This window comes from Etheostoma spectabile, unplaced genomic scaffold, assembly GCF_008692095.1.
Source record: "Etheostoma spectabile isolate EspeVRDwgs_2016 unplaced genomic scaffold, UIUC_Espe_1.0 scaffold119, whole genome shotgun sequence".
Taxonomy (NCBI): Eukaryota; Metazoa; Chordata; class Actinopteri; order Perciformes; family Percidae; genus Etheostoma; species Etheostoma spectabile.
In genome coordinates, this window is record NW_022605570.1 from 857090 (window position 1) to 863815 (window position 6726).

Consider the following 6726-nt stretch of genomic DNA (forward strand, 5'->3'; position numbering starts at 1 on the left):
AAAATATTTTTCTTGCTCCTTAATTCTGTCTTTCAGTAGAAAACTATCCGAAGTGCTAGCTCAAGGTCAGAGTACGTCACTTTCACTTTACCCATAGACATTTTTTTCCAGCGTGGACTCAAACAAGCAGCTCTCCAGCTACGGTCATGACTCCCCGCCCATTAGGCCACGGCTCATGTTGAAAAGTCTTTGTTCTCTCCAGGATATTCTTGCTCTGAGCCGCTCGTTGGACCACTCAGCCAAAACCCTAAGCCACTGTGACAGTTATTGGCAACAGATAGCAGCTGCCCTGCGTGAGTTCTAGAAGATCCCAACATGTGCGATCCCACCGAGCCTTGAGTTATGCTCCCGCTGTCTCTTGTTGTCTTTTGATCACAATCCATCACCAATTGTGTCGACCTTGCCTTCTGAAAAGTAATGGTGAGATAACATAAGATGTTGTCTCTTGGATATTGATAAATAGTTCTCTGCTGGTTGGTTAATGTTGGTATGGGATGGGATTGTCTGTAGTTTCTAGTAGGGTTGTTCAGAGGTGGGTAGAGAAGCAAAAAATTGTAAAAGTAAAAGTACAAAGTAAAAAGTAGTATGTTTGATTGGTGAAAACACAGTCAAGTGGTAGAGCCTTTAGTGGAAATTTCTCTCTCTCTGTCAAAATAAAATATTAAAATGAGGCGTATGCGTGGGGGATAAAAACAATGACGTACCAAAGAGGAAAAAAAAAAGTAAATCATTGTAGCCTAATGTAGCGGAGTAATACAGTTTCTTCTTCACCAATCTACAAGTAAAAAGTAAATAAATAGTGATATAATTGCTCCAAAAAAATATTTTTTTCAAAAGCTTACTCAAGTAAATGTAACGGAGGAAATCCTGGAAGTTTTCCGTGAAGTGCGGATTGAGGCCTTGATTGTTTTAGACACATGACGTCAGTGATGACATCGGAAGACTCGCTACCCGTCCTACATCGTGACTGGTTCATGAATTGGTTTGAATCTGCATCTTTTTATTATACATCCATGATCTACAATAGGACATTCACTGTCCTCTGCCCGGTAAAACCCATGGTACTTTCCAGTTTTAGAACTGTCCACTACTATTGCCCCCTCTGCTATTATATTATGACCAAAGGCTGGATTTACACACGTTTGATAGCCCCATTCCTCCCAAGGCAATCCGTTCATTAGGCAGTTATTCCAGAAAATACACCCTATATTCATTTAAATGGTTAACGTGGAAATGTATTCAGTTTTTAATTTATTTGTAAATTTACTGACACAAAATGCAGTCCAAAACTGTCCCTGATACACTGCATCACAAATCACAAAGGTCATCTGTAACATATTTGTGTGTTTTACACTCTTTGACCAACAGGTGGTATTGTATTGAGTCATTCCCCGGAGTCCTTATGTTCTTTTTTCCCCAGCATGTTCCCTCGGATCAGGGATGCTCCAAAATCATGGTAGCAGCTGTCGCCATGGTCCCGCTACACGTTCTGCGGTGCCATGTTCATCTGCTACACTCTGCGTGCCCAGCTACATCCTGCTGTGCCTGTGTGCCGCACAGTGCCCTGCATGCCATGAACTACTACAAGAACTGCTACAAACTACTATTTTTTCTATTTTTGTTATTTCCACTAACCCAACGGCCCGTCAGACGCCGCCTACAAGAGCCTGGGTCTGTCCAAGGTTTCTGCCTAAAAGGAGTTTTTCCTCGCCACTGTCGCACTGTTGCTTGCTCTGGAGGAAACTACTAGAACTGTTGGGTCCTTGTAAATTCTGGAGTGTGGTCTAGACCTACTTTATCTGTAAAGTGTCTTGAGATAACTCTTGTTATGAATCGATATTATAAATAAAATTGAATTGAATTGAATTGTGAGCAAATTAATCCTCTTTTGTAAATCACTTTGCTTGAACGCTTCAATGCTTCATGATGAGGCTTCATCTCGCCATCACGAGTTCAAAGCCATAAAGAATTATGGGAGGTGAGTTATTCTGGTCGATGCAGATTTGTTTGAATTTTGTTAAATCAATCAACCTTTCCCTAACCCTGCATGTCAGACACCAAAGCAGATTGAAAAAGATTGATTTGTAGTCACCCAAACAATATAAACCAGAACTTGATACCTAGGCCTCTAAAATAGGTCAAGAACATATAATTATACTCAAAATAGCAACAACAAAACAGGATGTGAAACACACTGACTTAACTGAATGGGACACAAGGGGACATATAACCGGATTGGCCAAACCAAAGGACACACAAGGGGGAAACCAAGATGAACTTAAACTACAATTAATACAAAACCAAGCTAAACCTAAATCCCCCCTGTAACATGGCAGCACATGGTATGGCTCAAATTGGCAGGTCACATGATTCAACAGTTCTCAACCTTTGGCCATGTTTCTACTTTACCAGGAAGAACCTCCAAACCAGCATGGTAATGAGAAAAACCATATTGATTAATATAACAGTAAAATGATTATTTAACCCTACAATGTAAAAATGTGTGCACTTCATTTAAACACTGTACGGCTAAAGGCAGACCAATATATAGATTACAAATCACCTAAATGTGTAATGTGTACTTTTGTGGATGTGGCTGACTACAAAATCAATCAAGCTGTGTACTTTAGAGAATGGGGTGAACTTGTGTACAATATAATAATATATATAATATGCCGGCTGTTACCATATGTGGCCATCACACCCTTGAACCGCAACCGTCGAATCATGGCTCAGTAACCATGACTAGGCCCAGTATTGTCTGTCAAGCTTTGCATTGAAATATCCACTGAAGCAGTGAGCATGGGCTTCGAGTAAGCTTGGATTGTGCTCCCTTTTCCCCAATACACTCCAAAATCAATTACACAAGCACAGAAGTGTGAAGAATGGCTTAAACTGTGTGTTCATCTGCTCTAATGTCATCATGCCTGGCTACATAGAATAGGTTTTACTTTCCAAAGGCATGGGGCATGTCATTAGCTAACTGCTCTCTTTTATAATAAGATCACAGTAGAATCAATGTTAGAATAATACCTGTTTAGGATTGAAACATCTGTTGTGTTGAAGGTGTTAATAGGCTAAATTAAAGTTTAGAGGTACGGCTCCAGAAAATTAGGGTTACGTGTTTGGCAACATCTTTAAAAGGATAGTTAGGATATTGTGGGGTTGAGGTACAGGGTTTCCCCCAGTGTATTGCAAGGCCGGTGGTCCACCAGGCCTAAGTTGGCCCCCTCCAGGCCTAAGCCACTGGGAATTATTTTCTAATGTATTTTTAAGACAATTAACAGTTGCAGTGGGGCAGCTCAGTTGGAAACCTATATGTAGTCATATTTTCAAATCTCCAGTTAGCTTTTAGTACTGATTGAATGTTGGACCCTGTGGAATCTGTATGATAGCTTTTTTTTCATGTTTCCATCCCATGATTCTATAGAGCCCAAACGTAATGCTGCCATCAGTCTGTGACTGGCCCGAGCCATGCTCTCGTCAAAAAACACTCTTGCCATGAGGCTAAACAACTGATCTGAGAGAAACCCTGAGGTACTTATCTATAGTCAGTGTAATACCCAAGGTTAGATGGCGGTCGGGTTAGCACTGCACGCAGCCAAGGCTACTGCTCTAGTCCTTTGGGCACAGGTTCCCCAGATGTTGTAAATATGAGGGGGAAAACCGTTGGGCTATTGCTGATGAGTCACCAGTCTAATGGACCATGGTATGAAATCTGATATGAGATGTGTCTGCCTAGAGAGGGCAGTGTAGTGAAAACAGTGTCATTACAACAACCTGAGGCCTCCCAGGCCAGGACCTCATGCGCTGGACCGTATGCCAAGAAATGAAAGAGAGGAGAGGGAGCGGACTGGCTGAACACAATACAATCGGGGATGGTGGGAGCTCAGTTTCAGACAGCGAGACCCGGGAGGAAGGAGAGGGACGGGCCAAAGTCTTTGTTTTATCTGGAGCAAATAAGATACATGCATCATAGCAGCTCTCCAAGAATAATGTCCACAAATGATGACTCAAAGAGAAAATAGGGAGTTGATGGAAATAAAGCTTAACTTGTCACGCCAGCTTAGCACTCAAAGTTGGAAGCACAGTGTGAAGTGGCTCTTGGACAACACTATAGTCTTTCTCTTATTTGTTGGTTGTTTTAAATTGTTATTGCAACATGTTCAAGTGTGCGCCAAAATAGTGGATGCTATGTTACATTTTTTGTTACATAATACAACCAATGGCATAGCATATCCAAGGTGACTGTCAGCTGTACAAAGTGTGTGTGTGTGTGTGTGTGTGTGGGTGTGTGTGTGTGTGTGTGTGTGTGTGTGTGTGTGTGTGTGTGTGTGTGTGTGTGTGTGTGTGTGTGTGTGTGTGTGTGTGTGTGTGTGTCTACTTTAGTACCTTGTCAGCTGAAAAATTGTTTTTCTATCTTGGCATACATAGGCTCAAATGTAAAACACAGAAAAGTTGTCTGCAGAGCATGTGCAGGAAATGCGTGCAAGGAAATAACCTAATTTTAAAAATTTAAAGATAGTGTGTGATATATCACCTTTGTCATGTGTGATGTTGCCTCTGTCTTTCTGATAGATCAACAGGAAATAGTACAGATGTGTCCAGTGTAAAACAGTTTCAGTGTCACGTTTTTTTCAATGAAAACTTGAAAAGAGGAGAGTCAATGTCATTAGTACCTGGGCTTTTGAAACTAAGCTTAGCTGAGTAAATCATGATGTACATTACTATACTATATTTGTTCTTGTATTTTATCCTATTATTTTAATGTTGTATGTATGTATGTGTATTATATCCTAGTGTTTCATTTATATATATGGTCTGTGCTGTGTGACTAATATTCTGCTGCCGTAACACTGTAATTTCCCATTTTTTTGGATCAATAAATATCTATTTATCTATCTATCTATCTATCTATCTATCTATCTATCTATCTATCTATCTATCTGCCATACTCTCATAGGCATTATTGTCTTTCCAATGCTCAAGTACTGATTAGGGAGGATGAATTTACATACAATAACAATTTATCTTCTAACAAACTAATCAATGAATTCAGGTACACGTTCTGTACAACTGAACGCGTGTCTTTGGTAGGGTTTTGTTGTCAAAACAACACAATATTAGGGTAGAAAGTGCCGCTACACTCATTCTCCAGCTGCAATGATGGTGCAGAGACTCAGAGAAGGCAAATGCGGAAGACACACTGGCCATTAAGAGCAGACTGGGAGGGGGACTTAAAAAAATGGGCGCTAAAACGGAGCATTTTAGACAGAGGGTGAGGACACAATTATTCAGACAAACAGTATGAGAGACATGTTTTTTGAAAATTAAATCATGTAAACATGTTCTAGTAGAAATATAATATACTGAACATAAACCTGAAAATGAGGATAATATGGGACCCTAAAGGTTTTTTTTTTGTTATTATTTAAATTTCCTATTTAGTCAGTCATGTAGAAATCAGTCTAAAATACAGTTTTTACCACTTTCAGCATTGTCAGTTACAGCTGGCAAATGACCCGATGCAAGAAATACAAGACACGTATTTCAAACTGATTTAGTTTAACCATGTAAGAATCAAAATTGCATTGTCTACAGCCCACTTTGTTGTGCGTGGCTACAACAAAGTGTGGTCAGTAGAATGGGGGGGAGAGAGTGGCCGGAGAAAATGCACCTTAAGGCGATGAGTTAAAACTAATGTTCTCACGTCTGATGTCACAGGCAGGGGCGCTCCAGTTGCTGAAAAGTCAGCCCACCTTTTCCTGTCCTGGCGTCCGAAGGACACCCGAGGGAGCAGGACGTCACCGTCACCATAGCCGTCCACCGCCATCATCATCATCTGCACTAACATCAACATCATCTGTGGAAGGTAAAGGAATTACATCTTTCATCCCTCCATTTTTACCTACTTATGATGAGTGATTTGGTACCTGCCTTCCCTTTACCTGTTTTTCTGACCCTTGTTTCCATCCTTTGACTCCCGTATTCCATACTTAGCATGAATACGCTTCTAAGCAACACCGAATGTCATTTGATGTCTTTCTGTATCTTGGTTTATATACTGTATATTCAGTGGAAAGGCTGAGTTGGCTGTTGCTTTGTCTCATATTGTATTACTTAAACCTGTTAAAGTAGATAAAGACAAGCAGATAGCATGTCTGGTGTCAATGCAGAGTGCAGTGAGTTTGAATCCAATGCTAAAATTGCTAAAATTATTTAACAGAACCTGCCAAAAGCTAAAAACTGACCTCACTTCCAAAATACATTGAGAGCAGCCCAGGCACATGTTTCTTGATATTTATATAAAATGGCAAAGTATGCACTTCATTTTCTGTTTTTACTTGATTTTGTTTCTTTCCTATGATGGGATTTCACCTCCCTCTTGTTTTCCTACTTTCTTTTTTCCCCCCCACTTATCCTTCCTGTCTCACCACAGCCATTCTTTATTTGGGTTATATTGCTTGGATTAGACAAGCCAGGATTTACACACACAGGAAAGATAAGGGGACATTTTTACAGCACAACCACTATTTCAGAGGTGTGTATGAGAGTCGCAGAACCATTTTTAGACTGCAGACATGGCTGGAAAATTGGTGTAAGGTACTAAAAACTAGGTTGTAACATTTTAAGGCCTTATGACTTTTCACGGAAACGCCTCCTCGTACTGAAAATATACCATATTAATCATGTAGCTATTAGCATGGTTGTCTGTATCCAGGTGGG